Below are 23,080 nucleotides of genomic sequence, written 5' to 3'. Positions count from 1 at the left end.
TTGGCTTGAGGAATAAATTGTCTAACAGCATGTTTTATTGATGTGTGAAACCTAGGACTGAAACAGGCTTGCAGAGGAAAGGTATCATTTCAGTTGTGGACGTGTTGACGTGTGATGATAGTAGCCATCCAGGTATACAAGTCTGGAGCTCAGGGATGGTTCTGAGCTGTTGATAGAAACATAGAAATCAGTAACTATGGGGGCGTTGTGTCTCTGGGAGAAGGCATAGAAGAGAGAGAGAATATCCAGCCCTAGAGTACTCAAAATTTAGATATTCAGACACATCTTAGATATCTCTTGTAAACACAGGAGAAAACTGGTTTTGTTCTTTGATAGGACAGAGGTAGAACTTCTATTTTAATAAAAGGAAAAACAAAGAATAAGGGGCATAAGTACAGGTGGGTGTGCTGGTTTAATGGAGGATGTCAGCTCTCTGGTGGTATCTATCTGTAAGATACCAAAGCACTTTTACAAGCCAGATTCCTTTAGCTGAATAAAAAGGAGCAGGGAGCTGTAAGGATAACAGATGAGTGGCTAAGGGAATGGGATAGCTGTGTTCTACCCCATGGACTGTAGCCTAACAGGCTCCTCCATCCATGGGATTTTCCAGGCAAGAGTACTGGAGTGGGTTGCCATTTCCTTCTCCAGAAGATCTTCCCAACCCAGGAATTGAACCTGGGTCTCCCTGGTGGCTCAGAGGTTAAAGCATCTGCTGGCAATGCGGGAGACCCAGGTTCGGTCCCTGGGTCAGGAAGATTCCCTGGAGAAGGAAATGGCAACCCACTCCAGTATTCTTGCCTGGAGAATCCCATGGACGGAGGAGCCTGGTGGGCTACAGTCCACGGGGTTGAAAAGAGTGGGACACGACTGAGCGACTTAACTAACTAACTAACTCCTGCATTGTAGGCAGACACTTTACACTTCCCAAGCCACCAGGGAAGATCGATGCTGGTAAATATGTGGGTAAATAACTTTTTTCTCAAAAAGAGTATTGTTTACATTTAGATCTGCAAACTGTCTGGAGTTAATTGCTTCTCATTTGATTTCAAATTGGAGCCAATTTGTATTATTTTGCATATAGAAATCCAGGTATAATAACTCCACATCATTTGTTCCAATTACCACCCTTTACCCACTAAATGTAGTGTCATTTTGTCAATTAGCTGTTAATTTTATATATTTGGGCCTGTTTCTGGATCCTCTATTCTATTGGTCAGTTGAGAGTCTTTGATTTCTTCAGCTAGGTTTTCATTCTACATAATGAAGACTCAAATAAAAACTGTTGGTAAACTCTTAAAACTACCAGGACTTCCATTGAGGTTGAATGTCAATATTTACATATGAAATTGGATTCTCACCCATGATGTTCTCCATATTGAATGTGAGGTAACTAGATACAACTAAAGTGGTATGATAAAACACGTCCATGTAAACAAACCTTTTAAGCTAAAAAGCAATATGTGAAAATCATCAATTACAGAAATAACAAGTATGGCTACTAATCCTTTAAATATCCCATTGCAGATGCACAAACAGAAATAGCAGAAATAAGACTTTTTCAAACAAAGGGATCACCAGAGTAAATATCTATTAACTCACCAAAATGTTGAGTTTAAAGCAGCAACTTATGATACATATTTTACATAAACCTTCTAATACAAAAAACCAGGAAGTCCTTTGTTTTTAAGTTATGCAACAAGGATAATCCTTTATTATTCTCTTACATCTGGAAACATGTCAAATGTTACTTAAGTAATTCTAGCTGTAATACAAAGGCATTTGTATTGACATAGTGCCCTGAGGTGCTCTGATGATTTCATGTATGCAAATTTGTTCTTTGAAATGTTGACTGTTTCCCTTCATGCTTAAATTTTATTTCACTTCATTTTTATCTTCATAATTTTTTTCTGCAGAGTATATTGCATTACAGATCTGGCATGAACACTAAGAGATAAAGTCCTACAAAATCAAATAAAGACTATCCTGAACAGTTTTGCTTTGGTTTCATTTGTTTTAAAAGGGGGTGGGTAGAGAATCACAGTACAGCTACAACAAACATTTAGTTCAAAAACATGATTGAATTAAATGGAACATTTATATGAGATGGAGAGATCAAATCTCTCAACAAGATGAAGTAGAGTTGTTTTTTGTTTAGTCTACTTTGCTAGAGAGTAGATTTAAAGGGCAATAGAACTTTATGAGAATTCATCTCCTCAAAGATTCTGGCCCTAAAGCAAATGCAGTTTCTCATATAGTCTCTATTTCTATTACTCCACTTCCCATTTCAGTGTTGTATTAGAAAATTACACTCAAATCACTGGTTTCAAAATATTAACTGTGTTTTTTAAGCCTCATTTTAATTTCATTTTGGGCAAGAACTTTTCTTCAGCTTTATTTTTAAAATAAAATTAACACTGACAGTAAACCCTGTTAACACAAGTTCCGAGGCCCAGTGCACAGTGAGGCCAAACAAATGAAAATGTCAGAATTTGGAGCAGAGAAAAGTTTATTGCAGAGTCATGCAAGGACACGAGTGGCTTATACCCTAAAAAGTCCAGAACTCCCCAAAGGGTTTCTACAAAGCACTTAAAAGCCAGGAGTTAGGCGTATGGAAGGGTGAGTTCCCAGGATCTGTGATCAGCCTGTGCCCGATTCTCTGGCTGGCTGATGGTGAGGGAACAGCAGTGTCAGGGGGGTTAACATCATCAGTTCTTAGGCTCCAGGAGGCCTGGGGCTATGTGTTTGTGGTCATCAAGAAGTTAGCATCTTCAATTTGTTGGAAAAGGGAAGGATTTTACATCTGCAAAACCACTTTTTTATTATCTAGGTACTTCAGAGAGGAGCTAAAGCAGAGAAGAAGAGGGAAGGCTTGTCCTCAGCCCCCTTACCCCAAGGTTCCATGGGACCCTGCCGGGTTACATTACAAACCAAGGGTAAAACTCACAGCTTTTATTTTTGGCCTCCCCATTCTCTAAATGGGGCTTCACAGGTGACTCAGTGGTAAAGAATCCACCTGCAATACAGGAGACACATTCTATCCCTGGCTCAGGAAGGTCCCCTGGGGGAAGAAATAGCAACCTGCTCCAGTATTCTTGGAAAAGACCCTGATGCTGGGAGAGACTGAAGGCAGGAGGAGAAGGGGGAAACAGAGGATGAGATGGTTGGATGGTGTCACTGCCTCGATGGACATGAGTTTGAGTGAACTCCAAGAGACAGTAAAAAGACAGGGAAGCCTAGTGCAATGCAGTCCATGGGGTTGCAAAGAGTTGGACACAACTGAGCAACAAAAAAGCTAGTATTCCTGCTGGGATAACCCCAAGAACAGAGGAGCCTGGTGGGCTACAGTCCACAGGGTCACAAAAGAGGTGGACATGACTGAGCAACAAACCAATAGCAACAACTTTCTAGGCACCAACTTTCTTTCTTCTTGAATCAGAGACTACATACTGAATATGTTTAAAACACAGCCGAGTGCCATATTTCTCTACAAGAAAATATTTTAGCAATAAATTTGAAATGTATGCAATCCAATGAAGGATAAAGAAAAAGAACAGATAATGATGTTCTATTTCCCATTAACATAAGCTTACATATGTTAAAGGCATGAACCCTCAAATCACTTCAATCAGACATTCTGAACAGGAGTATTATTCAAAAACATTAAAAAGGAGAAAGTATTAGCAGTGTTTGTAACCCACAGATGTCACTTGATGTTTTGTCTCATAAATGGGGACCTGGGAGCTGGGCATCGTACTGGCCACACCCAGTCCCCAAGGTGACCCTTTCATTCACTTCAATAGAAACTGAAACCATCACAAACCCTGATTTTGTAGCTTCCTAGATAGCTAAGAAAGCTTATTTTTGATGGTATGAAGAGAGCAAAACTCCAACATTTCTCCTTTATTTCAGAAAGAAGAAATGCATTTAAATTTGAGCCTCCAGACAAAATACCACTCTGATGGTTTAACTTTATGTCAAGTTGTCTAGTCTGTGATGCACAGTTGTTTTTGTCAAGCACCAGTCTGGATGTTGCTCTGAGGCATTGTTGATATAATTAACATTTAAATCAGTTGATTTTGACTAAAGCAGATTAACTTCCATAAATTAATCTCATTCAATCAGTTGAAGGCCTTAAGAGCAAAAAGTGAGGTTTCTAGAAGATATCCTCCTCAAGATTGCAGCATCAACTCTTATCTGAGTTTCTAGCCCATGGCTTGCCCTACAAACTTCATAACTGCCAGTACCCATGATCCTGTGTGACAATAAATCTCTAAAATCACTCTAGATATGACTTCTGCAATTGGCAAAAATACTGTGTGTATGAATCTCAGCTTAACTACAGAAATTCACAGAATAAATGTTTTTGAAAAAATATGTGCAACAATAGCAAAGTGGCAGTTATGCAACTTTTTAGTCGTTTATTTGACTTGCTTTTTCCTGCCAGGCCCCTAACCAGTCAGCCAGGCAATTTTCAACTTTCTGTGTTTGTATTGTTGCTATGCAGTTGCTCAGTGTTGTCCAACTCTTTGCAACCCCATAGGCTGCAGCTCGCCAGGCTTCCCTGTCCTTCACTCTCTCCCAGAGTTTGCTCAAGCTCATGTCCATTGAGTTGGTATTGTCATCCAACCATTTCATCCTCTATTGCCCCTTTCTCCTGACTTCAATCTTTCCCAGCATAAGCTTATAAGTTTATACATATTCTAAACTCAAGCCATTTCTCCTTCCACATAGAGTAGATAGCCAGGTGGGCCACTTGAAACTCTTGAGGTTTTGCTCTTATGTTGTCCGTTAAGGCCATTTTTGAGTGGGGCTGGACTGCAGCTGACAGCCCTTTTTGGATTACTTCCTCATATTGAACTTACCCACCCATGAACTAATGTATGCATTTTTCTTCATTTTATGTCATGTATCCAGAAGCCTCCAGAGATCAATGTGTGTTAGCAGAGGGAGGGGTGCTGAGAAAACCATGGTGTTTACCTGGGAATCTGGAGTAACTGCACATATAGCTTGTTTGTGCACTCTGATCAGGATCTTATGCTTGATCCCATATCTATCACTTTCAACTTACGATGGATGACCACTGTGCCCACTTTACTTATGTCTTCTTAGACCAGAACAACCCAGCATGTTACTACAGTTCCAGGTACGTGATCACTCAGTACCCTATGTTCAAGCATTTTGTCTCTATAAGAGCTCAGTTAAACCCCGGAAGCCATCTTTCAAAGGCAGGCATTTCTCTGCTGCAGATAGAATGGCGTTGCTCCAGTGACTCAAGAGTACCTGCTGTATTTTGTCTGGTTGCACCTACTCTCAATTGTATACCATATCTTTCTTCATCCCTGACCCCAGATGTTACAAGATTTGCAGACTGTATGGTCCACATGGTGGAAATGGGTGTTTTGTATCCTGGGTTTCCTCCTTACTGCTTAGGCCCAGCTCAAAGCTAGGAGTCTTCTACATCATGCATAAAGACAAGAATAGTATCCCAAGTTATGGAATATGTTATTTTCAGACCTCAAAAATGTCTACCAGGCTTTGAGTTTTCCTATTTGTGTAGAGAATACAAGTGACATCGATTTCTGCTTTACTTTGGAGAAGATGTTCTAGCATGCCCTGGATATCTGCACTCCTAACACTTCACTGAAATGGCAGAGACTGCATCTTTATAAGATTTGTTTCCCACCTTTAGACTTGAACCTCCAAGATACTGGCTGCTCCTTGTTCCTGCCTGATTGGCATGATGCCATTGGTATAATGGATCTATAGATTTTTCTGTAGAATATCCAGATGGTTGGGATATCCAGATGGTCAAGATCTCTTTGCATTACATCATGGCAGAGGATGGGAGGGTTAACTTAGCTCTGGGGAAAAATAAAAATGTATGTTTTTGTGAATGTGAATTTTTTATGATTTTCTTTCCTGATTGGAATATAAAAGAATGCATTTATTTATTCAACAGTCACACATCATATACCTGAGGCCATATTAACCTGCTCAAGCTAAGGTGCCACATCTGTTACAGCAGCTGTGATCAAGGCTCCTAGAAGTTTGAGCTTTCAGTAACCCTCAGTCATTCTCCAGGATCCTTAATGCCTATAAGGCCAGAATGAGGTTTTAAAAGAAAATATCATAGGGGCCATAATCCTTGCATTTTTTAAAAAAAATTTGGGGACTGGAATTGTTATCTACCATTCCCCCTCTTCCAATGTAATATTGCTTTTATTTATTTTCTTGTCAAGAGACTAGTTCAGAGATTTCCACTGCTTTTCCCCATAACGATGCAATGTGGGAATTACTCCAGCTGACAAGTGTGTCCATTCCAGTTATATTCAGGGGTCAGTGAAACAATCACCAGGAGAATCTACAGAGACACTGAAAACTAGACAAGCCAGGAGTCCACTTATTTCTGGTCTCTATATACCCTCTAAGTGAGGAGACATGATGATGTTTTGGGTCCCCAGGTTTCAATGTCTACCCAGAGCTTGTGCCCAATAGTAAATTGGGAATTCTTTTCTCATTGTAAAACTGCTTAAGGTAATGCCATGGATCTTTTGGAGGAAGAACAGTGTATACTTGTCCTAACCTTATCTAATCCTTTTCAATGGGACTGTTTTATTCAGTGTGAGAAGACTGAATCAGTTCCAGAAACTAGTCAAAAGAGTTTGTGCAGCTGCCCACAATTTCCTGTCCATTCAATATTTTTCTCTTTTAAATAACAATGTTAAGCAGTGCCCTTGTTTACTACTCATCTATTTTTGTCCCTAGGAGCCTCACTGCAGCCATGAAATTAAAAGAGACTTGCTCCTTGGAAGAAAAGCTATAACAAACCTAGACAGCATATTAAAAAGCAGAGACATTACTTTGCCAACAAAGGTCCATCTAGTCAAACCTATGGTTTTTCCAGTGGTCATGTATGGTTGTGAGAGCTGGATTGTAAAGAAGGCTGAGTGCCGAAAAATTGATGCTTTTGAACTGTGGTGTTGGAGAGACTTTTGAGAGTCCTGTGGACTGCAAGAAGTCAAACCAATCAATACTAAAGGAAATCAACCCTGAATATTGATTGGAAGGACTGATGCTGAAGCTGAAGCTTCAATACTTTGGCCACCTGATGCAAAGAACTGACTCATGAAGAAAAGACCCTGATGCTGGGAAAGACTGAGGGCAGGAGGAGAAGGACAACAGAGGACAAGATGGTTGGATGGCATCACTGACTCAATGAACATGAGCTTGAGCAAGCTCCAGGAGATGCTGAAGGACAGGGAAGCCTGGCGTGCTGCAGTCCATGGGGTCACAAAGAGTCAGACACGACCGAGTGACTAAACAACAATAAGGAGCATCGTGCTTAGCCATCACCATAATTTTCGATGTGCCAGTTGGCAGATGTCTGCCAATCTGAATTCTCAAGCATTAAAATAATTATTGGGCATGCCCGGCTTCGAGTGTCTAAACACTGGTATCTGGCTTCCACTCTTTCAGAGTACCTAAAATATCCATTATCAGTAAGTTCAGGTGTGTTCAGAGGAGCACCATCACTGAACATCTTAATGGTGCTAGTATCTTTCCACTAGCACATTTCTGTTGGTCTTACCAAGTGTTATATTCTGCATTTTCCCATAGAAAGTAATTCTCCTATGGAACTTCATATCTATCATAATATGTACATCTCAGTTTACCAATTTATGTGAGATTCTAACCTCGTATTCTTTCTCATTCAGGTGTTTCCACCTTGCTCAGTGTGAGCCATCTCTTTTATGAGGTTTCTAGGAGTCACCCTAACTTTGAGTTTATATTTACACAAATTCAAGATCCATCCTCTTGGGTCTAAACCAAGGAGTGCAATCCGTTTATCCCCAGGATGTTTTCACAAGTCAGTAATCTCTCCCGAGGCGGATCTTCTTTTCTGGTCTCCTTATTTGAGCATCTTCAGTATCAATACAGTCACACGGATAGTTCCAGGCCCTACCAGCATATGCGGGGTAGATTCATTTATTTGGGATTATACTCCCTTCCCTCCCTTAATTGACCCAACACATCTCTGGAGGGATGACTTACAAGTGAAGTTGTTCAGTCATGTCCAACTCTTTGTGACCTCATGGACTATAGCCCACCAGGCTCCTCTATTTATGGAATTTTCTAGGCAAGAGTACTGGAGTGGGTTGCCATTTCCTTCTCCAAGGGATCTTCCTAACTCAGGGATCGAACCTGGGTCTCCCACATTGCAGGCAGAAGCTTTATCCTCTAAGCCACCAGGGAATCCCCTGGAGGAATTATATGTGCCTTAATCTGATGATTAACCTGGCAGCCAGGGGAGAATGTAGGGACAGCTGAAGACTAGAGTATCTATTTATTTGTGGATAAAGAATTGTAAGCATGTATCTTCCAGCTTGGCGGATGAATAAAATTACCTCATTAGCAAAAGACACATTTACCACTCTCATCACTTAGGAAGTTTCTGGGGTTTAAAAAACTCTGTGCCAGAAATGGGTGTGAAGACCAAATATATGCATCTTCTTATAATAAGTCACAATATAAGAAACATATTTTAAGAAATGAACCAATAGATAAACAGCCAAGCCCTGAGACTTGGCTCTTAACTTCAACTTACACATGATTTTTAAAATCTTAACACTCTAAAAGCATAGTTCATCATTGTTGATAAAGAATGATGAACAGATGCATTAATGAAGCAGCTTTTTACATTTGTCAAAAGAAATTGAATTGGGATTGGCAAAGGAATAAGAGTTTCCATGAGTCTCCCAGATAGGTTAACAAAATCAAATATCTAAATTTAGTATTGTGGCAGATATAAAAAATTAGTAAACAAAACCTCAATTAAATAGATGGGAGACCAGGATGGTGAGCGCTCCTGCCTTGAGATGATAGCAAAACTCAACAGGAAGAAGAAAGACTCATCATTTTTCTGCTACAGACTCAGTCAGTGAAAAACCAGGGACTTTTTGCTTACTACAGTCCTCTCCACTTCCTTTCCTTTCCATAAAACTGTCTTCCCTTGTCTTGTGGGAACTTGCTTACAGCTTGCCATGGTTTCAGACCCCAAGTTGCAATTCCATGTTGGTCCCAAATAAACCTAACTTTGCTAGAGATATATCTGGAAGGCTATTTATTTCAGGCCAACATACAGGAAATTCTGAAATGATTAAAAGCAGACATGATTTTATAAGGTGTTATTATAAAATACATTTAGAAAGAACATATATTGATTATAGGAATGTAGCAATACTGATTACCATTCACTTCTGTCAACTTAAATAAAGAGGTAAACTGAGGAAGTTTGAATTACCAGAAAAATGAGTTTGAGGAGGAATATCAGGGGAATTGAAATTCAGGAAACACCAACTTTAGCAAGCTGAAGGCCAGACCATTGAACAATTGGGGGCGGCTGTCAGTTCAGTTCAGTTCAGTTGCTCAGTCATATCCAACTCTGCAGTCCCATGAATCGCAGCATGCCAGGCCTCCCTGTCCATCACCAACTCCCGGAGCCCACTCAAACTCATGTCCATTGAGTCAGTGATGCCATCCAGCCATCTCACCCTCTGTCATCCCCTTCTCCTCCTTCCCCCAATGCCTCCCAGCATCAGGATCTTTTCCAATGAGTCAACTCTTCGCATGAGGTGGCCAAAATACTGGAGTTTCAGCTTCAGCATCAGTCCTTCCAATGAACACCCAGGACTGATCTCCTTTAGGATGGACTGGTTGGATCTCCTTGCAGTCCAAGGGACTCTCAGGAGTCTTCTCCAACACCACAATTCAAAAGCATCAATTCTTCAGCACTCAGCTTTCCTCACAGTCCAACTCTCATATCCATACATGACTACTGGAAAAACCATAGCCTTGACTAGACAGATCTTTGTTTGCAAAGTAATGTCACTGCTTTTTAACATGCTATCTAGGTTGGTCATAACTTTCCTTTCAAGGAGTAAGCGTCTTTTAATTTCATGGGTGCAATCACCATCTGCAGTGATTTTGGAGCCCCCCAGAAAAAGTTTGACACTGTTTCCACTGTTTCCCCATCTATTTCCCATGAAATGATGGGACCAGATGCCATGATCTTAGTTTTCTGAATGCTGAGCTTTAAGCCAACTTTTTCACTCTCCTCTTTCACTTTCATCAAGAGTCTCTTTAGTTCTTCTTCATTTTCTTTCATAAGGGTGGTGTCATCTGCATATCTGAGGTTACTGATACTTCCCCTGGCAATCTTGATTCCAACTTGTGCTTCTTCCAGCCCAGCGTTTTCTGTGATTATGGTTTCAGTGTCCCTGCCCTCTGATGCTCTCTTGCAACACCTACCATCTTGCTTGGGTTTCTCTTATCTTGGCTGTATTCATGGGCAAAGAATGTATGTAAAAAAGATACTATTTAGATGGCAAAGAAATGAGTAATAAATATGATAATTCACTTTTAAACTATTTAATACAAATTATTTTAAGTTATAAAAAGTTATATTGATTTTGAGTCAATTTATCTATTTTCCTTGCGTATACCTCAGACTTATCAGATGACTAGACATCTAACAAGATGCATAAATAATTAAGATAGAGTTAATTTTTAAAGAAATTTTATCCCTCCAGAAATCAAGGTATTTTATGATGTTTAATTCTCTTATAATATATTTCAATAGGTGTATAGTAGAGTTTCTGTGTTGCCAAGGTTATTAAATCCTTAAACTTCCTAAGAATAAAAGACTATTGCATAATTTAGAAGTGCCTGAGGGTAACTCATTTATACATCATGTCTGTACTTACCCAATGCTGAGAATGACCTATTTGTCTGTTGGCTATTTGTTTTTCAGAAAGCTTCATTTCTTTTTTTTTTTAAAGATTGATAGTTAAAATTATATGATAAGTTATGTAAATTAGCTTTATAATAAACCAGGAAAATATGTATTACTTTTTAATACAGTACAGATTTAATTCTAAATATTAGCATACTTGTTTAGATTTAAGCCCAGAAAACTAATCCTAAACTGGAAAAAAATGTCACGAGTTAAGTTAGTAGTCCCAGGAAATTCAATACCTTCCTCATTAAGTTGACTTCAACATGCTATATAATAAATTGAAATATAATAAATTGACATCATTTTAAATCTTCACTAATATGAGAATGATTTTCATTCCCCAAAACACACTACTTTAGTAATTCTTGAGTAAAATATTATTTAGTATTTTAACAAAAGCATAACAGCCACTATGTGCCATATGTCTTATTCTATAGTTATATATAAGTTAGAAAAATTTTAATCGCTTTTTGTGGATTTTGCCTAAGCCTTTAACTTAATGTGAAAAAGTATATATTGGTATAAGCTCTGCACCTTTGTTATATGGTTGCTCAAGGCCTGTAAATTGGACCACTATTGAAAAGTTAAATTATGCTGCCCTGGGGTTCTGTGAATAGTTCCACATAGGTAAAGATTATCGTAATATTTTCTTACTGTATATCATGAATAAATATTTTTTAAAGCCTTAGGTAAGATGACACATTGAAATAACACAGCACATGATTTTATTTCAATGTTTTCATATGTGAAACATCACACATTTAGAAAGAATATTCCTTCATTTCCAATATGCGTGTGTCACGAAATATAAACCTTTTTAAATGCAAACATAGTAATCATTGATGTAAAACATTATTTCTACAAATATATATGTGTAATATTTTGGTGAGAATGAGTTTCAAATTTTCCAACATGTTACTGAAATTTTCCAACATGTTATTCAAATTTTCCAACATGTTATTGTCACTGAATTGTCTGTTAGACACCGAAGCAGAATTTATCCAAAATCTCAATAAACTCAGGGCATACTATATTCATTTTAGGGGAAAAAATCCTTTTTTTTTTTCTATCAGAAACTAATATACTGTCATCTCATTATTTAGAACCAGAGAATAAGAATGAAGGAAACTAATGAATATAATTATGTTATAATTCCTTTCCTGCAGGTGAGAACACATCCAAACAAAACCAAGAGAACAGCTTTCTTTAGAAATGAATAGGAAAACAGACTAAATCCTTACAAAAGTAAGTATGTATTTTCAAGGACTTCCTCTAATATCTTGCCTATATCTTTTTTTCTGTTTATAGATGATATTATTTTACTGAACTTCATGAAAAGCAGAATGTGATATATTGTGCTTAGTCACTCAGTCATGTCTGACTCTTTGCGACTCCAGGGAATGCAGCCATCCAGGCTCCTCTGTCCAGGGGATTCTCCAGGCAAGAATACTGGACTAAATAGCCATTCCCTTCTCCAGTGGATCTTCCTGACACAGGGATTGAACCCATTGGTCTCCTGCATTGCAGACAGATTCTTTACCATTTGAGCCCCCAGGGCATCTTAAAGATCATGCTAAAGTTCTGGTCATTATTTTAAAGGTCGTAGGAAATCAACTGTATGGTAGTTTGAACATTCTTTAGCATTGCCCTTCTTTGAGATTTGAGTGAAAGCTGACATTTTTCAATCTTGTGGCTGCTGCTGAGTTTTCCAAATTTGCTGACATAATTAGTGCAGCACTTTAACAGCACTTTAACAGCTTGGCAGGCTACAGTTCATGCGGTGGCAGAGTTGGATATGACTGAGTGATTAACATTTTCAATTTAAGGTGTTTAATGAGTTCAATCTTTCAAAATATTGATATCTTCAGTTTCATCTCTCCCTATTCTGTTTTATTTGCTGGCTTCAGCTTTATAAGTATTAGTTCAGTTTAACAACGGTCACAGTTCCCTTCACTACTCTGTTACTACATACATTTTCTTGTTGCTTGGAATGCTCTTTTCCTTTTCACTGAGTTAAATTCTTATTCATTTCAAAATCAATTCAAATTTCCTCATAAATATATTTTTAATCCCTGATAGTAGATAGATCGTTATGACCTATGTTTCCTCAGTAATCCGAACATAATTTTTGTATTCTGCATCATAGTTCCTGTGGCTGAAATTATCATGACACCTCCACCAGTATGTAAGCTCCACAGAGGTGAAGTGGCATATGTATTTCTGGTGCATCAAACCATGGCCTGAGCCCAGCAGATACTCAATAATATTGAATATTAATATTTCTTCCACTCTGGATAAACACATGAGTGAACTTCTGATCAAAGGAATGTCTATAGCACAGTTGAATGTCAAGGAAACAAGTTTTCAGATTGACTTGCAGCTGGGGTTGTTTCAAACACTGCAGAAATTATCAAATTGTTGAGATAGTCTCAAGTACACCCAGAGCAGTGATAATAAACTCCTTGGCATCTGGTTTATTAAAGATCAGCCTGGTCCTTCTAATCCAGTGGGGAAACTATTAAAGAGAAAGAGCTTCCAAGTGTCAACTACAGACGAATTGCAAACCTCTAAGGATTGCTGGATGAAATGTTACACTTATGCCAAACAAATGATGGTGCCTAAGGAGGAATACCCAGTTATTCCAGAGATCAAGGCACAATTACTTTTCAAAAAGCAATTGCCTAGCCTGGAATACCATTCTCTGCTGCTGCTAAATCACTTCAGTCGTGTCCGACTCTGTGCGACCCCATAGACGGCAGCCCACCAGGCTGCCCTGTCCCTGGGATTCTCCAGGCAAGAACACTGGAGTGGGTTGCCATTTCCTTCTCCAATGCATGAAAGTGAAAAGTGAAAGTGAAGTCGCTCAGTTGTGCCCAACTCTTAGCGACCCCATGGACTGTAGCCTACCAGGCTCCTCCATCCATGGGGTTTTCCAGGCAAGAGTACTGGAGTGGGGTGCCATTGCCTTCTCCGGGAATACCATTCTCAGAATTCTTAAATCTCTGTTATCAACTCATTGCTCTACAGAATTGCTAAAATGTATAGGTTAATCAAATAATTAGAAATAAGTGGTCAGGAGAGTGCTCTTTTCTGTCATAACAATTTTTCATTAAACATATAATAAACACCAATTACACAATATTCTGTATATGGAATTATGGAAAATTCTAGCTTCTAGACAGCAGCATTCCTGAAGTCAGACCTACCAATTTGCTCTCCACTGGTACTAGATGTATAAGCTTAACAATATATTTGTGTGTGTATTTATATATTAAAATATATGGACCAGACATATATTTAAATTATATATTATTTACATGTGCACGAGCTAAGTTGCTTCAGCTGTGCCCAACTCTTTGCAACCGACTGGACTATAACCCACCAGGCTCCTCTGTCTGTGGGATTCTTCAGGCAAGAATACCAGAGTGGGTTGCCATGCCCTCCTCCAGGAGATCTTCCTGACCCAGGGATCAAAGCTGGGCCTCTTGCGTCTCCTGCATTGGCAGACAGGTTCTTTACCACTAGTGTCATCTGGGAAGCCCACTATTTACATATATCATTTCATATTTACATAATGCATATTACCTATACATATATAAGTTTATATTTCATAGATATCATTATATAATATAAATAAATGTAATTTACAACTATATACATATATACACATATACTTATTTTCTCAAATGCCCTTACACCCATATTTAACAAGATCCAAAGAAAAAGATCACACTATCAAGGCTGAAGAAACAGACAATATCTATTTAATAAAGTATAAGTCCCTGAAAATTGATAACACACTTATACATCTAGGGGGCTTCCCATGTGGGGCAGTGGTGAAGAACGCGCCTGCCTGTACAGGAGATGCAAGAGATCCTTGGATCAGGAAGATCCCCTGGGGGAGGTCATGGCAACCCACTCCAGTATTCTCACCTGGAGAATCCCATGGACAGAGGAATCTGGTGGGCTACACTCCATGGGGTCACAAAGACTTGAACACAGCTGAGTGACTGAGCTTACAGATATAGCACGTATATCCATCTAGTAAGTTAATTTTATTTGATTCTCACAATAGCCCTAGGAGATGGATTTCACCAGTGAAGAATCTAAAGTAGAGAGAGCTCATGTAACTTGCCCAGTTATTAACAAAACTTGAACTACTTTATTCAAATTGCAATGTCTTTTTCACCCACCATACTAATACAGTGTTTCTGTGTCTCTGACACATTTCAAAATACTTTATAATAAGTCATATATATTGGTATCATGAAAGGAACACAGTGCAATATTATTTCAATGAATTTTAAAACGTTTCAGATTACAAATTGGCTGTTAAACTGGTAAGAGAGGCAGCGTGAGAGTCTATCTATACATGCATGTGAGAAAATAATTGGAAATAAAGGAAAAAACTTGAGAACATCAGCAGCAGTCTCCTTCATTTCACAGATGGGAAATTTAAACAGTTGCTTCAAATTATGTACTATCTTGCACTGTGTACATAGTTTAGCCTATTATTGTTATTGTAGGCTTGATGAAATTGTATTGTGAGTCTCCAAGGAGTTCCTAAAAGTTAATTCTCCAATATTGTCAATTCTAAAAAAGCCGAAGACATTCTGTAGAAACAGAAGAAATGTTGAAAGAGGCTATCATTAATTGATCCTCTTTTCTCTGGTTAGTCAATTAACAAATATCAAAGGAAAATTATCAGGTCAGGAAAGAGGAGTGTATTTACTAGAAACTTTGATATATAGTTACAAAAATACTTTGAGGGCTATCACAAAAAACCCAAGAATGGAGATCCTGTGGAATTTTAAAATAAAGTGTAATTAGGCCCTTAAATCTTTTCTAACACATAACTATTCCCTACTAAAAATAAATAGGTAACTAAGTGCATATAAAGAAGAAAATGGTAACCCATTCCAGTATTCTTGCCTAGAAAATCCCATGCACACATGAGCCTGGAGGACTACAGTCCATGGGGTTGCAAAGAGTTTGATATGACTTAGCTACTAAACAACAACAAAATTGTGACTCAGTTTCCTTGCTACAGATCTTGTTGCTTCTTTCTCTTTCTCCTTTGTTTCAAAATTTCTTTCCCATCAAGAGGGTTCTAATCCTATTGATTATATTGTTTATATATATATATATATATATATGTATGTATATATATATAATATATCTTGGATGTTTCTTAGGTCCTTTTGGGGGGTACTTTTGGGTACCTATTCTTCACAAAACAATAGAGCTTTCTAATCAGTTTCAAGAAAAAGGATTGTATATTTGAAAATAAATTATATATATATATATATATATATATGTTCATATATGTTACAAAGAAGTTAGTGGGGCAATCTGATGAAGTCATGTCTTTCATAGTAGGAAATAGATCAAACATAAGTTAGGTAGTTCACAAGATTTTTCCACATAGTGAGAGTGAGTGAGTGAGGGGATTGGGGAAAAAGGAACATATGAGATCTTATTTCCCAAACCAGGGATCAAACCCATGTCCCCTCCATTGGATTCATGGAGTCTTAAAACCTAGACCACCATGGAAGTTCCTATATATGAATGAGGGATAGTCACTTAGTCGGGTCCAACTCTTTGTGACCCCATGGACGGTAGCCACCAGGCTCCTTTGTCTATGGAATTCCCCAGGCAAGAACACTGGAGTGGGTTGCCATTTCCTTCTCCAGGGGGTCTTCCTGACCCAGAGATCGAACCCTGGTCTCCTGCATTGCAGGCAGATTCTTCACCATCTGAGCCACCAGAGAAGCTCCTATATTACAAAGAACTTAGTGGAGCAATCTAATGAAATCATGTTCTTCCATAATAGGAAATAGATCAGACATAAATTAGGTAGTTCACAAGATTTTTCCACATAGTGAGAGAGGGGGTTGGGGAGAAAGCAGTTAGACAGAGTATTATTAGGGCTTCCTAGGTGGCTCAGATAGTAAAGAATCTGCCTGCAATGCAGGAGACCTGAGTTCGATCGCTGGGTGGGGAAGATCCCCTGGAGAAGGGAATGGCAATCCACTCCAATATTCTTGCCTGGAAAATCCCATAGACAGAGTACCCTGGAGGGCTACAGTCCGCAGGGTTGCAAAGAATCAGACACGACTGAGTGACAAACACACATTATTAAGTGACTAGAAAACTGCAGAGAAGAAGACCTACTCACAGCCACAGAGCTTTAGAAGATGCCCTGGTCAACATATGACAGAATTATGTATAGATGGGGGTCTGGGTATTTGTGACACCTAAACCAACCTGTGTCAAGACTCTAGGTTACAAAAATACCATGTATTCTTGCTTGTTACCGCCCTGTTGTACTTTCTTGTCTGTGTGTTTATTTTGTTTTTATATTTTCATAACAAAGTGATATATAAAATTTAAATAAATTATGGGAACTGGGTAATTTTTCCATTTTGAAACTAGAATACACAGAAGAATAAAAGTACCCCTTAGCAGCAGGCAAAGTGAAGGGTATTATCCCATTTGAAAATGTGGGTAAATAATGACCCCACTAGCTTTGAAAGTAAGTTAAAACCTTGAGAGAAGATACTTAGGCAGTAGTAGTAACTATAGATTTAATCCTACTCACAGTGTTACCATATACAGGATGCTGCATAGTCAAACATACTCTGAGAGTGAAATTAGTCTTTGTAGTTAAAGTTCCAATCTGCATTTGTAAACTTCCAGGGATTAGGATTGAAGATATGTATATCCTCTAAGACACTAAAGAATGGAGAAATAAGCAAGCACATTAGAGTAAGCAAATATGTTTATTCATTCAATCACACGTGCTAATATTACATTGGTCCCCAAAGCAGGAGTACCAATATATGTAGAGCTACATCTAAAAATTAGACCCGGGACGTCCATGGTGGTATAGTATATTAGAATCCACTTGCCGATGCAGGAGACATGGGTACAATCCCGGGCCCAGGAAGATTTCACATGCCATGGAGCAACTAAACTAAAAAAAATTGTGCACCACAATTATTGAATCCACATGCGCAACTACTTAAGCCAGTGTGCACTAGAACACGCTGCAACAAGAGAGGCCACAGGAACGAGAAGCCCATGCACTGCAATGAAGAGCCGCCTTCGCTTGCCGAAACTAGAGAAAGCCTGCACGTAGCTATGAACACCCGTGCAGTCAAAAATTTAAAAAAAAAAAACAAAAACTTAAAAAATAAAAATTAGACCAATGAGGAGAGTAAAAATTAGTGTCCCAAAAGGTAGTTGGAAAAATCAATAGTTAGAAACATCCTAGAAAGTTTAATAGATAAGCTTAAAAGCAAGAGTGGGACACGACTGAGCAGACACACATAAAAGCAAGAAAAAGAGCATAGTAATGTTCTGTACCTCAAAACTCAATATGACAAATTTATCATTAACATTTCCACACTTTCTTCAAGCAGCTAGGGAAATCATATTCTTCACCAGATGGTACACTTCATATTTAGACTCATGCAGTCTTATTGTTGATAATGACAAAATATTGATTCATCCTTTTAGAGGAAGGAGAGTGTTTTTCACTTCTTTCTTACTCCCTGGAAGACCAGGTACATAACCTGTATTTAATAAATCCTTTCTGACTGATAGGTGTAGAAGGCTCTATCAGGAAGAGACTATAGATTATAAGGCAGACTACACAGACATCTGAGAGTACTGTCAGGAGAGGTTGAAAAATCAATAGGAAAACTGGCACTTCCATTAGGAAATAAACAAATAAAAATCACTGCTGAGCTCTTTCAGAATTGAGGTCCAGAGATCTAATATCCTGGGAAATTATTTTTCGGTTTGTTTACCAAAGATATTATGTTTTTGAGAATGCTGTCAAGATGTGGTTTGCTTGGTTTTGTTTATTTTGTTTCTCCTTCAAGGCCAGTGGATAAAGCATGTACTCTATCTCAGGATAACTGGAAGGAAAAAAGAAAAACAGAGAAGTTTCCCATATCTTGGTCATAATTAAGGAGAAACCTTGAAATGACTTTGGCTTAAGACCTGTGGCTCTTGAATTTTCTACACACAGCTGGAAGGAAGAAAGAAGACAAAGGGCAAAGATCCGATGTTCTAACTGAGTTGACCTTGGTATCCATTCCTCACATTTGTGCTGGCTTATGCCAGCACAAAAACTCTTTAAACATTCAAAAAATATCTAATGACTGGGAGACTTATGTAAACTGTTACCCTCCAAGTCTCCTTTAAAGTCAACAAGCACCCAGTGTAGTAGCTCCCCTGCATGATTTTCATTTGCTGTATTTGTCAGTCCACAGGACTTTATCTCTACTTGGACACCCCACATTCTTCCTGGTGATTATAACATAGGCCTAATACAACCTGCAGTCTACCTACTGACACTGAAGTGTCTCTCAGGAAATGGTGGCCCCTCATTTGATTCCTGAGGAAAAAATCTTATTGCTTAGCTAATTGGACTTCCCAGGTGGCTCAGTGGTAAAGAATCTGCCTGCCAAGCAGGAGACTTGAGTTGGATCCCTGGGTCAGGAAGATCCCCTGGAGAAGAAAATGGTAACCCACTCCATTATTTTTGCCTGGGAAATCCCATGGACAGAGGAACCTGGCGGATTACAGTTCATGGGGTCCCAAAAGTGTTAAGCACAACTTAGCAATTAAACAACAACAATCAGCTAATTAAAAACCCAGATATTGGCTAGTTTTATTAATCTCCTCCAACAGCAAGGAGTGTTTATACAGTTGGATCTCTTGTCAGCCATAAACATTGGCCCACATCCCAGATCAGACCCTGGGTGTCTTCTCTTCTGTGCCCCATATTGGTGAAGGCTGGAATTATCATATCTGAACCATCACCTTTTTCTCCCAAGATACTGCCATCAGTTGCACTTTTTTCCCAATGAAATAATTCTTAGAAGTAGTCATTTTAATCATTTGCATGTTGTTGTTGTTCAGTTGTTAAGTCTTCTCTGATTCTTTGGGACCCCATGAACTGCAGTACACCAGGCCTCCCTGTCCATAACCATCTTCCAGAGTTCACCCAAATTCATGTCCATTGAATTAGTCTTGCTATGTGTATTGTGTTTTCATTCAAATCTTCCTGTTGCCTAAATATTTAATATCAAAGCATTAAAAAACAATCATTTCCTCATATATAGTCTACAAAGATCTCTTCCAAAGATACACAGATTTTTTTCAATCTAACCCCATTCTTATCCCTAATCCTAATCTTCACCCACCCATAAGGATAGTAGAATGACTGGAAGTCTCCTTTACTTGAATATGTAAAAACTTTATTGTCATTCAACTAATGTTAAAAGTCTTCTCCATATTATAAATTGGAGTTACAGGATGTATGCCACATAAAAAGCTTTTCTCATCATAGAACATGGTAATTTATAAAGGATTAGTGATGTTATGAAAAAACTTGAAAACCCTACCTTTTATTTCTGATCATCTTTTAAACAATACTTCCTACATCCTAAGTAGTATAAGAACTCCTTACAATTTTTTGATGTTGTCTTACTTTGTAGCTATTGTGATAAAAAGTTTATGAGCATGTGAAAAATGTATGCAATGTTCTAATTCAAAATATAGGCAGATTTTTATAATTGAAGAATGCTCAAAAGCAAATAAAATTAATTTTTATTTATTAGTTTAGTATAGAAATTTTCAATAATTGTAGCCAAAAAATAATGGAAAGACTAATGCATAAAATATTTGCTATTAATTTTACTCTACCCTTGCACACAACTTTGTCATAATAATTGCAAACAAGAGAAGGGTCTTTAAAGTGATAAATTGATTAATAATAATTAAATGGCTAAATGGCAAAATAATACAGATAGTAAGAAGAGTTACAGATCTGATATGCAAATTGGATATACAAATCCTGGATAATAAAGAATTGACTATAATTAAGATGGAGTTTAGATATATGCAAAATGCATTTAGTAATTCTATCATGAAATGGAATTTTCAAATTATAGATCTATCAGTTCAAGGTCATGGCCTATTTAATTACAGCAACCCTTGTTTTAAGTGCTATTTCAATAAATAAAAGTGTGTAAAACTGGAAAGTATTACTGTCAAAATATGATTAAATTGAAAACTGTAAAATAATGTAATTGAAAATAATAACCATTTCTCTCATTTAACTAAGATGATTTGACAGAGCCTGAATGACTTATCCATGGTCAGAGGAAAAGTTAGAATTATGACTTCATAAGATGTAGCATCAGTGTTCTCCTTTGCCTCACCTCATTTAGCTGACAGAAGACTGAATTTAAATTCAAACTCACATTAGAACCTACTTAGAGCTCTAGTAATAGTCTGGCAGACAGAGTATCCCGGTCATTTTACTCAGAAAATTTTACTGAAAGCTGAAGTTAAATTTTATTAAAAGCTAAACAAATGTATTTCCTTTGGGATTTCTTGTTATGTTATTCTTCAAAATCTGTATCTTACATCCTTTCTTGTGGTGTTTCCCTCAACTTGAAGTATTAGAATTTCAGTGATTTATTATAGTTCTTGGACTTCCCCTGTGGCTTAGCCGTAAAGAATTCACCTTCAATGCAGGAGACTTGGGTTCTATCCCTGGATCAGAAAGATCCTCTGGGGACAGAATGGCAACACACTCCAGTATTCTTACCTGGAGAACCCCCGCAGACAAAGAAGACTGGTGGCCTACAGTCCTTAGGGTCAGAAAGAGTCTGACACAACTGAAGTGACTTAGCATGCAAACAAGTCTAGTTCTTACATTCTAGTAACAGTAGCTTGCTCCTATGGGGGGAAGGGGAGTTAGAAAAATAAGCAGGATGCTCCATTCCTCTAAATTCATGGGGATTTGTGCTCTTGTTCAATCCCTAAGTGTCTGACTCTTTGATATCCCATGGACTGCAACATGTCAGGCTTCACTGTGCCTCACCATCTCCCAGAGTTTGCCCTAGCTCATGTCCATTGAATCAGTGATACTATCCAACCATCTCATCTTCTACCACCACTTTCTCCTTTTGCCTTCAATCTCTCACAGCACTGGGGTCTTTTCCAATGAGCCAGCTCTTCCTATCAGGTGGCCAAGGTATTTGAGCTTCAGCCTCAGTCCTTCCAATCAATATTCAGGGTTATTTCCTTTACGATTGACTGGTTTAATCTCCCTACAGTCCAAGGGACTCTCAAGAGTCTTCTCCAGAACTACAATTTGAAAGCATCAATTCTTCGGCACTCAGCCCTCTTCATAGTCCAACTTTCACATCCGTACATGACTACTGAAAAAACCATAGCTTTGACTAGGTGGACCTTTGTCAGCAAAGTGAATTTCTATATTTTTTAATACCCTAAGTTTTGTCACAACTTTTCTTCCAAGGAGCAACTGTCTTTTAACTTCATGGCTGCAGTCACCATGAATAGTGATTTTGGAGCCCAAAAATTTAAAATCTGCCACTGTTTCCACTTTTTCCCTATCTGTTTGCTGTGAAGTGATAGGACTTGATGTCATGATCTTAGTTTTTTGAATGTTGAGTTTTAAGCCAAATTTTTACTCTCCTCTTTCACTTTCATCAGAGGCTCTTTAGTTCCTCTTCACTTTCTGCCATTTGAGTGGTATCATTTGCATATCTGAGATTATTGCTATTTCTCCTGGCAATCTTAATTCCAGTTTGTGCTTCATCCAGCCCAGCGTTTCACATGATGTTCTCTGCATATAAGTTAAATAAGCAAAATGACAATATACAGCCTTGACATACTCCTTTCCCAATTTGGAACCAGTCCATTGTCCCATGCCCAGTTCTAACTGTTGCTTCTTGACCTGCATACAGGATTCTCAGGAGACAAGTAAGGTGGTCTCATATTCCCATTTTTTTAAGGATTTTCCACAGTTTGTTGTGTTCCACACAGTCAAAGGCTTTAGCTTAGTCAATGAAGAAGAAGTAGATGGTTTTCTGAAATTCCTTTACTTTTTCTATAATATTGATAGATTAATATATCTGACATATTTTACATCCTTCCTTTGGCATTTTCCTCAACTCAAAATATTGGAATTTCATTAAGTATAGTTCTTACAAATTGCTTGTTCCTTTGTGTGTGTGTGGGGGGGGGGGGGGGTGGGGGGTGGTGAGAAAACTAAGCAGAATGCTCCATTCCTCTGCATTCCTGGAGCCCCTTCCACCTTGACCTTTGCTATCTTAGGCAAGTCCTATAATTCTCTTCAAATGTTTCCACCCTTATGGAAGGCTCTCTCTTGCTGACTTTTGCCCTCCTGACCTTCTCTTTTTTGTTTGCAGGTTCTGTGGCGTGTCATCACTTCAT

The sequence above is a fragment of the Cervus elaphus genome, chromosome 31 (genome assembly GCF_910594005.1).
Source record: "Cervus elaphus chromosome 31, mCerEla1.1, whole genome shotgun sequence".
NCBI classification, from domain to species: domain Eukaryota; kingdom Metazoa; phylum Chordata; class Mammalia; order Artiodactyla; family Cervidae; genus Cervus; species Cervus elaphus.
Note: the sequence above shows the minus strand (reverse complement) of the source record.